This window comes from Castor canadensis, chromosome 11 (assembly GCF_047511655.1).
Source record: "Castor canadensis chromosome 11, mCasCan1.hap1v2, whole genome shotgun sequence".
In the NCBI taxonomy this organism is placed as follows: domain Eukaryota; kingdom Metazoa; phylum Chordata; class Mammalia; order Rodentia; family Castoridae; genus Castor; species Castor canadensis.
This window is the reverse complement of record NC_133396.1, coordinates 71,327,910-71,340,470: the sequence shown is the minus strand read 5'-3', so window position 1 is coordinate 71,340,470 and position 12,561 is coordinate 71,327,910.

The following is a 12,561-nucleotide window of genomic DNA, read 5'->3' as shown; positions in this document are numbered from 1 at the left end:
TATATATTAAAAAAAAAAAACTATGCTTGTCTTCTGTTAATCCAAAATTCAACCATTTCAAAACAACATCTTTAACACCATATTGAGAGCTTGTACATATAAAATACATGACCACAGTAGAAAAAAGGACAGGAAGATTGGCAGAAAAATACACATAAAGACCCACAATGCTGATTTTATATAAAAGGAAAATTAGAAAAGATAGAACTAGAGATACAATGAAGCTGTATACTTAACACTATCTGTAATTACATTAAACATAGAAGGACTAAAAGTAGCAATTAGAAGGCAACGATCATCAGGCTGCAAAAAAACATCCCTATGCTGTCTTCCACATACGTAACTTAAATATAAAGAAAAATAGTTTAAAAGTAAAGGCTTGGACTGGATGTATAGCTCACTAGAAGAGCTCACTGTTAAGTGAAAATAGAAAAAAGTGCTAATTAAGGGTAAGCACGTGAAGGTTGATATGACTATCTTAATGTCAGATGAGGAATACTAAAAAGGACTGAGACAGGTATTAAGAGAGACATTTAAGAATAATAAAAGTGACTATTTGTCATAAAGATTTAATAATAATACATGTGTATGCACCTGAAAGTACAACTTCAAAATACATGAAATAAAAACTGAAATTGAAAAGTCTAGATCAATAACTATAGTTAGAGATAATAATACCATTTAATGTGCAAAAGAACAAACAAATATTTAAAGAAAGATATGGGCAGTCTAAATTATATTGTCAACCAATTTGACCAGCATAATTAAAAACACATGAAGCATTAATCAAGATAGACCATGTAGAGTTGTATAAAATATATCTTAATAAACTAAAAGCATAATCTTTTTTTGAAAAGCGTAATCATTTATAGATTGATTTTTTGCCACAATGTATTTAAATTATAAGTCCATAACAGTAAATCTGTAAAAGCCCTTCAAATATTTAAAAGTGAAACAGCAGTCCTAGTGGTAATTCACAGATCATAGACAAAATTGGAAAATGTTTTAGACTTCATAGTAAATATATAACATATCAAAATTTATGCAGTATCATTAAATAAGTATTGAGAAGAAAATTTAGCTTTAAATGAATTTAAATTTTTTAAAGGCTTAAAATTAATCATTTAAGTCTCCATCTATCTAATGATTCTTGGACAAAAAGATTCAAAGTAGAAGAAAGATAACAATTGAAATTAAATCAGATCAATTAATTAAAGAGAAAATAAATGAAGTCAAAAATTGGTTCTTTGAAAACATAGATGAAATTGACCTACCTCTAGACTAAATATGAAAAAAATCTATAAATGACCAATATAAGTGAGAAAAGAAGAAAAAACATATATTGGCAGAAAATAATGGGAAAGTTAAATAATACTATTTATTAGAGCAGGAAAAAATCAAATATTTAAGAATAAATCTAACAAAAGTATGAAAGATCTCTACATTGATTTCAACATGTAGCTGACAAAAATGAAAGCCTAAGCAGATTATCATATACATAACAAAACTGACTTCAGTAATTTCAAAGCACATAGACAAAGTTGAGAATTTATATTACTTGATTTCAAAATTTAATACACAGGTACAATAATCAATGCAGTTTAATATGGACAGTAGATGAATGTATCAACTAAACAGAACAGAGTCCAAATATAGACCTTCATATAATGGTCAATTGATTTTGTGAAAAACATTCTAGGATAATATATTAGAGACAGTCTTTTTTTTTTTTAGACTTAAATTTTTTTTGATTTTATCATTTTTACATTTACTCACAGAATCTTAAACAAATAGTTCTCAAGCTACTGGATATTTGAAAGATATTAAACTTTGAATTCTATCACAATCATATTCAGTATAAAAGTATATATGTTATAATGACTGGAATAATCAAGCTTAAAAAAAAACCCTAAGGGTTATGATTTTAGGTTTGTGAGTTGTATGGTATACCTGAGAAAGATATGTTCCATCCTAACACCTGGTGCTTACACATGTTACCTTATTTGGAAATAGGGTCTTTCCGGACAGTCAGGTTAAAATGAAGTCATGCTAGAGTATGGTGAGCTCTAATCTGATAGGACTGGGATGCTTATAAGATGAGAAGAGAGGCAGCACACCAAGGGAGAATGTCATATGAAGATGAAGGCAGGGATGGCAGTGGAATGTCAATGTTTGCCAGAAACCATCAGAAGCTAGTGGAGGGTCAAACACCAGATTTCACTCAGAGCCTCAGGAAGAAAGTAGCCCTGTAAATACCTGGATTTCAGACTTCTAAACTCCAGAACTGTGAGAAAATAAAGCTTTATTTTTAAGCCACCCAGTTTGTAGAATTTTGTTATGACAAGTCTATGAAATGAATACACTTAGCTAAGCAAGAATTGCTTTCACAGAACACACAAATCACCAATCATAAGAGAGAAAGTATAAATATTCCATAAATATATTTCATAAAATTTGCTAACCATCAAAAGATTCCATTAAAAAAAGAAGAGTCAAGGCACTAATGACAACACTATAACTAGCAAAATACACACAACTGGGATATAAAAAGAGTTCCTCCAAACCTACATATTTTTAATCAGCAAAAAAGATTGATCAGATACTTCATAAAAAAGCATATATTATTAATGTTAAGATAAAAACATTCTCATACATACTAGGCCCCAGAAGGTTTAACATACAAAACACTGCTTGGAAAAAATTTCTCAAAGAATTACTTTTATTAGAAAAGAACAAAACCAATGGCTACAGATGTGATGATGAGAAAATAAGTTAGTAAATTTAAGTTTCTTCAGAATAAGCAATAAGGAAAGAAGAAAGAGTGAAGAGAAGGAAGTAAGGGTGGAAGGCAGGGATGTGCATATTTTTAATAGTCCTGAACTAAAGTCGTAGAGGATTTTTATCAGGGGAAGGTGGAGAAGCACAGTAGGTAAGCACTTAGACTCCGAACCCAGATGCTCTGGGTCTAAATTCTGCATCAGTCATTCTAGCTGGGTAACTTTAGGTAACTTAACCTCTGTGTGCTTCAATTGCATCACCTGAAAAATGGAATAGATAAAATAAAACCTCTGTCATAGGATTATGTGAGAACTAAAGAAGTTTCTTATAAAGCCCTTGGATCCATTTTAAAAAAGCATATATTACTACAAATGAGTAGATGAAAAGGTGTTCGCCATCATTGTTCATCAGGTAAATGAAAATTAAAACCACAATGAGATACTTCCATTCCCACTAAAAAGGGGTAAAACAGAGGTTACTGAGAAGGGAGGGCAGCTGTGTTTCATGCTGTGCTGGATTTGGAAGATGCTACACAGTAGTCCCCTCAGCACTGGGGATATGTTCCAAGAATGTGGATCCCTGAAACCATGGATGTACCAAGTATTATGTATGTTTTTTTCCTGTACATAGAGACCTGTTGCAACATTTAATTTATAAATTAAGCAATAAGAGTTTAACAACAAATGATAATAAAAAAGAACAATTATAACAATATTCTGTATTAAAAGTCATATAAATTTAGTCCTCTTGAAGTATCAAATTTAACTATAGACCTTAGCAACCTCACAGTGTGATAGTTGTTTCTTTCCTCACTAAGTTGGGAAGTTTCTTCTTTTCCTATAAAGGAAGCACTTTATAGCTTCTCTGTATCATATCCAATTTGCTAATATCTCTGTTCTTTTGCTTGGGGGCTGTTAAGTAAAATAAACACAAACACTGCAATACCAAGCTGCTCGATCTGAACCAAGGCAGCTACTAAATGAGTAAAGGATTCACACTTGTGTGCAGCACAGATGTGCTGGACCATGTGTGATTCATGTTCCAGCAAGACAGAGCAGAACAGCCCAATATTTCATCACACAAATCAGAATGCTTTGCAATTTAAACCTTATAAAAAGCTTATTTCCTTAATTCTCCACTTGATATTTTAGCATCATGATTTCTCATAGGTAACTGAAACCACACAAAGAACAACCATGGGTAAAGGGGGGCAACTGTAAATACTAGAGAATTATTTCATAATGGCTTATAAAAACATTCATCTACTCAATGATTCAGCAATTTCATTCCAAGCTAAATGTAAACATATGTCCTCAAAAAAAAAGATTACATAGTCATAGAAACTTCTTGCATAATAGCCAAAAATTGGAAACACCCTATTATCAACTTTCTAGGGCTGCTGTAACAAAGTATGCTGGTCAGGTGCCATAAACAATAGAAATTTATTTCCTCACTGTCTTGAAAACTAGAGGTGCAAGATCAGGATGTCATCAGGGCTGGTTTCTGCTGAGGGCCCCTCTCCTTGACTTCACATGGCCATCTTCTCCTTGTATACTCACACAGTCTGGCTGTGTGTGCGTGTGTGTATTTGTGTCCAGATTTCTTCTTTATATTAAGACAACAATCGACATGGCATTAGGGCCCACCCCAGGGACTTTATTTTAACTTACTGACCTCTTTAAAGATTCAAACACAGTTATATTCTGAGGTAGTGGGAGTTAGAACTTGAGCAATAAATTTTGAGGGGACAGAAATCAGCCCATAACACAACCCAAGTGATCATCAAGTTTAGAATTGGCAAATAAATTGTGGTACACACACTGCAATTATTAAATTTTGTCAATTTGGGTGTCCAGACATTTGTTCAATCATGAGGCTAGATTTTCCAATGGAAGTTTTTTATAGACATGATTAATGTTTACAATTAGTTAACCTTGAATAAGGTAGATTACCCTCTATAATGTGAACTTCACCCAATCAGTGGAAGGACTTGTGAAAATAATCTGATGCTTCTTACAAAAGGAGAAATTATGCTCAAAACTACAACATAGAAATCCTGCCTAAGTTGCCTGTCCACACACCCTACAGAGAGCGACATCAGCTTCTACCTGAGTTTCCAGTCTGTTGGCACACTGACTTTTTGCCCCCCCACAAAATCACATAAACTACTTCCTTAAACTAAATCCTGTTGGTTGTATTTTTCTGGAAACCCCCAGATAATACAGTCAGACTGTATCACTGGAAAAATATTCAGTCATATAAAGGATCAAAGTACTCCTACATACAACACAGATAAATCTTAGATACACTATATTGAGTAAAAAAAAAAAAAAAAAAACCAGACACACAGGAATGCATACTCAGTCATTCCATTTACTTGATGTCCAAAATCAGGCAGTAATAAACCTACAATGATAGAAATGAGAAAACAGTTGCCTACGTTAGGTGGGTGGGATGGATATACATGGGAAACAGGGAACTTTCTATCAAATTGGAATTTCTATGTGTCTTGGTTTGGGTCGTGGTCACATGAGAGTATATCCTTATGAAAACTCGGAGAACTAAATGGTCCATACCTGTGCATTTCATTCTGTGTAAACTGTATCTTGAAGAAAAATATATGAAAATTGCATACTCCTGCCAATTTAAATTACATATAAACATAATTTATTTCAAATAAAAATTTTTTAAAACTTAAGCTTTTGACTCTTTACAGCTAAATATGTCCATGATTGACTTAACATCAACTCTTACCCACTAGCTGTAGTCTTCATTCTTTTCTTTGATCAGCATTCTGGGAATTGCTTAAACTTTAGGGGGAAGTCTTAGGTCGCATAAGCAGTATGGGACTACTCTTTTTAATACCCAACTTCAGTTTGGTGATTAGTTCAACCCTGATGACCTTCAATGTAAGTCAATACTGAGTGAGAGTTAAAACTAATCTCTTCATTATTTTACCAATGATTGCAATCAAAATTTAACAAATTAATGATAGCCATGTGCTATCTGGTATAACTAATTATTTCACTTAAATATCCACTTTTCAATTGGATTATACATTCTTCACAGGCTAAAACAATCAAACACAAGATTACCTAAACATAAATATTTGACAATTTTATTAATGAAGCAATCAGCTGTTTTGCTTTGCTTTTTTCCAAGAAACAGTTCACTCCCTCCTTTATCCCCAAGTTATCCCACCTGATGATAATAAATCCAGTGGTTTGATCTCAGGTCTCTAGAAGTATTTAATTCTTTGTGATAATGTTTCTGTAGGAAAAGTGATAGTATTTGTTTAAATATAAAAATTTTAAAGGGAACATATGGAACAGGATGAAGACACGGAAATGGAGAAAGAGGAAGAAGAAAGTTCAGAAAATTAGAAAAAGGAAGAGTGTAAGGAGAAGGTAAGGATGGAGGAAAGGCAAATATACAAAATCAGAAATTATAAGGACAGATTTAAGGTTTAACTTCTAAATTCTTAATCATAAATGTATCTTTCTGACAGACTAAAAACTCAACATAAATCTTGACTTTATTTTATTGATTCTACCTATCAACAATTGCCTCTAGTTAAAATTTCTACTTAGATTTGAGTTTCTAAACAAAGAAAAAAAAATCAAAAAAATTTTAACCCTTAACCCAGTAGGGCCATTGCACCATGTTGAGCACATTCCAAGAGCATAAATACATATTAATAACATTCATGTAGGATGTGTGTGTGTGAAGCTGAGTGTTACTGATTGTCCAAAGGATTTATTGGCAGAGAAGTATACAAGTGAGTAACATTTTCACTAGGATCACAGACCAGATGTTCCAGCTAAAATGAAAAGTATATTAGATTTAAGATGCTATGACTCCCTCTGTGCAGCTCGGCATAGATTTGTTGAAGCTTCATTATGTATCCAATATTATGTTAGTACAAGCATCCTTCCTATTCATAAATGAATGTATAATATTTTCAAAGAAGTGTGCCATAGAAGGGCAAAACAGAAAACAATGTGGAATAGAAAACAACCAGGTGCCATGAATATAGTGTGCTGAGCAGTCCGGGGGTTAGAATAATTAAGGAATTTCTGAGGTACAGTTCCTATACTACATCACATAACACATTTAGTAACCTCCTATGAAAAATTTTAAGATCAAATGAAATAACTTATGTTAAAAGACCTATTTGAATAGGAAGCAAATAAGGACAGGCCTAAAGAGGGAAGGACAGGCAGAGAGAGAAGAGAGAGAAGGAGAAAGAGAAGGATAGAGTGAAGGAGAGGGTGAGGGAGAGGGAGAGGAAGGAGGAAGAGAAGAAGGAGGAGGAGGAGAAGCAAGGGGGTAGAAGGGATAGGAAGAGAAGGAGGGGGATGAAAAAGAGAGGAGAGGATGAGGACATGGGGGAAAGGGAAGGGAAGAGATAGGTGCCGATGATTAATAATATTTGAATACAAATAATTTTTGACATTTATTGTGTTCATTGCATGTCAGATATCAGCAAAGTAATTTACATGCCTATCTCCTTTACTCTCCACCACAAACCTATGATGGGTGGCTGTTATTTTCCCCCTTCCTATAGGAGGAATTCAAATAAAGAACTCCTGGAAGATTAAGAAAATTGTCCCAGTGACATAGTTGGAAATTCATTATGATCTGACTTTTATCACAGCCTGAGCTCTAAACCCAACATGATTCTGGTTTCTTCTATTTATGTAAGAACAGAAAGAAAATCTTTTATGGGTGAATCAATGTGAGATGTGAGGGAAATCAAATGTTATGAAGTCCCATAGTTTGTTTAGTATGTGCAAGAGAATGTCCGGTCTGGAGCTGAAGTTTCATAAAACAGTAATAAAAGTGGTAGAGACTGGAAAGAATAAGCAGATTCTACAAATCCTCCAGGCCTGGCATCAATTGTATTCAGGACAGAATGGGGTCTAAGATGTACACATGAAAAAATATAACTCAAGATTATTCTGGCCACTGGGTACAGAATGAGTCAGAGGCAAAAGAGATCTGCAATTAGGACAGCCACAAACAAATGTGATAATTCACTTGTAAGATAGAGTGGGTAAAAGAGGAATTGAAAGGAAGAGATTAATCTTAGTAAATTTTCAGGGAGGATGGTAGAATTATAGTTTTCAAAATCCAGCACAAAATTTGGTTCTGATCATTTTACAAAAGAACCTAGCCCATGTTTACAATTAGTTGTGTGAATGTGGACAGGTTATTTACTTGGGAAATTTCTTCATCCATAAATGAAATTATATTAGATTATCTCTAATTTTTTTCCTTCTTTTCTTATACTATGATTAAGATTACTTGTTTATTTCTTTTAAAACTCCAGTTTAGAACAACATGAGAGCCTGTAGCATCTATGTTTTTCAAGGCATTGAGATTAAATTTCGTCCATAGTTTGGAAGAAAGATGCTCAAAAATATTCTGTGGATTAAATTCAGACAGGAAATCATCAAAGAAAAAGAAGAAATGAATACCAGTCTCCTCCCTAAAGCTGGAAAAGACTGAATACCGAAAAGAAAATGTTCAAAACTGGGCCTCATCTTTCACTGTCTTCTCAATTTTTCAGGCTTATTTCAAGTGTGGTTCCTGGACCAGAACATCACACAGCAGAAGACTTGTCATTACCCCACCTCTCAGATGGTGCTCCAAACTTCTGAAACAGAGTTTTGGGAGAAGCTTAGAGATACAAAGCTTAAACAGAACCGTCCTAAACTATCCTTAAAAGTAACTTAGCTATTTCATTACTACTCAAAGTGGGATCCCATACTTCATGAAGCATTTTTCATGAAGATATTTATCCCAAAGTCATTAAATAAATTATATATAATTGATACATTAAATATAATAATGAAACATACATGCATATGTGTGTGTGTGTGTGTGTGTGTATGTATATAAAATCATTCCAGGCATTTGTGAAAGCTAGAAGTCATTTCACAACCTTAGGTAGTAAAGCTATACATAGGTTAGTTGTATTATCCCACAATTTTTCTAAACATTCTCAGATACTTTTTCCTCTAAAAATGCCTTCAAAAGGCAAAAGATAGGAATAGCCTGATGGCTCTTTATCTTTTTCTAAGAAAACTATTGCACAAAGCACACCCACATAACAAGGATTTGTTTGCGAGTTTGCCTGATTTTTTAACCAAGAGGTGATGATCATTTTAGTGCATTTGCTTTTCAGCTGTTTGAAGGTAAAGAGGTAAAGGAAGCCAGCCTGAGGAACTGACATATATTGGTTCAAAACCCCATTTTACTGTGAAACCTCAGATACATTTCCTAATCTCTCTAGTCCCCACTTTCCTTATCTCATTCCTTAGACTCCTTGTCTGAGAATTACATAAAACACTAGGATGATGGCATGGTGTTGGATTCTCTTCTTCCATCTCTTATTTGTCAATATTATTTCTGGACCCCTTTCTTAAACCCTAGAACTAATAGAGAAAATAACCTCCCCTCCATCCTGCCCATCGTGTGACACACCGAGAAAATACTGATTTAGGGAAGTGCATAGCTCAAGTGTATCTAATCCTAGATTTCCAACAGCTCCTCCCACAGACCACCCACAAGGAAAAGGAAGAGAAACCACTTCCCACAGAGGGGCTTCCCTCATTTCTGAAGCCCAAAGTAACTGCCATGCTTCTCAGAGAAGTACTTGGCTCTGGTACAGGGAAGGAGGTTGATTTCCCTAGATCATGGAGTTACAGTGGGAGAAAGGAAAGGAGGGAGAGAGGGAAGAGAGAAAAGAAAGGAGGAAGGAAGGAAGGCAGGAAGGAAGGAAGGAAGGAAAGAAGAAAGGAAGGAAGGAAGGAAGGAAGAAGGGAGGGATAGCTTGCTTCATTCTATTTGAAGCTAAATAAAATACAAAAATAAAACCATATGTATTTCTCTTTAGGCACTAATGTTTAGTATAAGCACTGTCGACAGATGCTATCTAATTTAAAATTATTTAAAGCTACAGAAAAAAATCAACTTTATTGATGTTTATCCTTCAATATCTTAACACATATTCTTTGTTTCATTTGGACCAAAGAAAAGAAAAATATAGAATCAAGCAATTAAAAACAAGAATCCCCTGTTTTTTAGCTTATTCAGTACAGGATTCTTATAGTATAAGTAAACAGTGGTGCACTCCTCATCACATCATTGCTTTCCTAACTCCACAGGCAGCTGCTGGCTCTTGGGGCTGGTCCAGGCCCTTCTTAGCATGAAGGAGGATCACACACTACCATCAAGCCAAAAAACCAATCCTCTTCTTTACTTGGTCCTTCCCGCTTACTTCATCCCAGAACCTATCATTAATTCAAGTTGATTTCTGTCATTAAACAGCAAACTTACAGTATTTTCTTAAGTTACTATTGGCTAATTCACTTTAGCTACATCCTTACCAGCACAAAGGAAAACATATGATTCACGGTCTCAAAAATGGTTGTAAATGATAAAGTTTGGTCAGTGTTATGTGAGTTAATGATATTGAGCAAGAGTTTGGGCTGCTTCAGCTTACAGAGAATTTTTTTTTTCTTCTTTAGAATTCCTAAAGACGTTCCTGGTTTCTAAGAACAAAGGAATTTATTATTGCAGCCTGTGGAAACACCTTGGAAACCAAAGAGATTTATTAGGTTGCCCTTTATAAATTCATTTACTAACCACTATACCACTAGATTTTCTGTCTTACGATAATCCCTGCTGATACCCATCATGTACTACGTTGATTCTGGTCAGTGATTATGAAATATTCCTTTATTACTCAAATCATTTCAATAATGATTAGCAAAATAGCCAGACATGGTATATGAGATAGGAAAACGGATGTAGGTGGTATTATAAGGGTTAAAGTTCAGAACAATGTCTACAGATAGATACATATACACACATACACATATAGATACATATTTGCTTCTGTAAAGGAAAGAATTCATATTTTATTGGCATTAACTCTTTCAACTACTAAGTGTCTCAGGTTATGAGTTTACCCAAGTGAATAAATACAATGATTTTTAAGTAATCATAAAGAATGGTGCTTTGTATTTGTCATATACATTAAAAATTCATAGCACTGTATATCTAACCCTATGGTTCAGAAGTGATATGAAGCTATTGTATCACCATCCAATTTTCTGTGGAAGAAAGGCACCCAAATCAATAGGGCCAGTTGGAAACATCCTGTTTAAAGGCAGAGAACCCCGGGCAAATATTTTGACTCTTCAATGTGTACTGGCCTCTAACCTCTTACTCTTCATTTAAAACTGAGGGGGGGAGGGTGGTAAGGGAGGTGGTGGGGGCAGGGGGGTGAAATGACCCAAGCATTGTAAAATAGATAAAAAACAAAACAAAAAAAAAATAAAACTGAGAGGGATAAAACTACTCATGATGTGCTAGTGAAGGTTCAGAGAGGCAATGTCAAAAAGTAGCTAGGAAGTAGGAGCGAAGTCAGCAAGTGTTCGCTTGCTTTAGGTTTTCCTTTCTTCCCCCTCCTTCCAAGCAGGTTTCTCTCCTGTCTTGGATGCTACTTGAGTTCAATAGAAGTAAAGAGTCAGAAAACAGCAAAGCTGAAAGCTGCTTTGGTGACCATCTAAAGACCTCATTTAACAAATGAAGAGGATAACATACAAAGTGTTTAAAGATATAAACACAGGTAAGCAGTGTCAAATGTACTAAAAATGGATTCCAAGCACAATGTGATTTCCATTATACAGCACAGCTAAACTTAAAGTTACTGTGCTGTCCACCCTTACCACTCTAAACTTACTCAAGAATTCTTCAAGGCCCATGTGCTCAGTCCAGGTGATGACCTCATGGTTCCATTCTGGAAATAGTGCCCAGATGCCTAAAAGTTACAGGGACTGTGTAGTCTCAGACAGTTATCAACAATGAAGAAATGTTGAGCCACAGTTGCCAATTGTTTTTCAAGACTACACATGTGATTATTGATGTTAAAGCTTTCTAATTTTTTAAATAGCAAGGAAGCTAAACAAACCACTGCTTCAAACCTTCCATGGTAATGGATACAGTGGAGCAAATAAGCATCCAAGCAATCTAAGAACATACAGCCAGGTCTTTGCTTAGTAAGGGAAACAGGGGAGATTGGAAACCTCCTTTCCTCCTACTTTATCTTTTCACCTACTTTCATTTTAAGTTAGATAAATAGTGAGCCTGTATGAGGCTGTTCTATGGTATTTCCCTTCACACTTCCTGAAGCCGAGAACTTCTGAATAGATGCCTAGTAAACATTTATTGACCATTGATTGTGGGACTACTATTTATTTCTCCACCTCACAGACACATTCCCTGAATTCCTTTATTCTTTTTTCAAACATTTATCCAATTAAGCAGTTGTGGAGGACCTGAGATTTTCCAGTCTCTGTGCTGAAGATGATGAAGAAATAAAAAATAAGCATTCCCTGCCTTTGAAAGTCTCCAAGTCTTGCAGAGTACATGGATAAGTAGCCAAATGACTCTTTCTGTTGGAATGTAAAAGTCACAATGGAGATGTATACCTTTAAAGTGATGTTTGCCTTTGTCCAACCCACCACATCTTATGTTGCCACAGAAGGGCTCAGAAGCTAAGAAAAAAAAAAGTGCAGCTGTCAGTAATGATTAACACAACGGCTAGACACAGTGTATGAGAACGGATATGAGTGGTTTTGTGAAGACCATGTGGTTATGTGGGACACGCATGTTGAACAGAGCCAGAGACATTTTGCCCTAAACTTCCTTTTGCAGCATGAGGATGTAAACGAGTTCTGCATGGAAGTCTCTGTTTCCGGAATAAGAAGA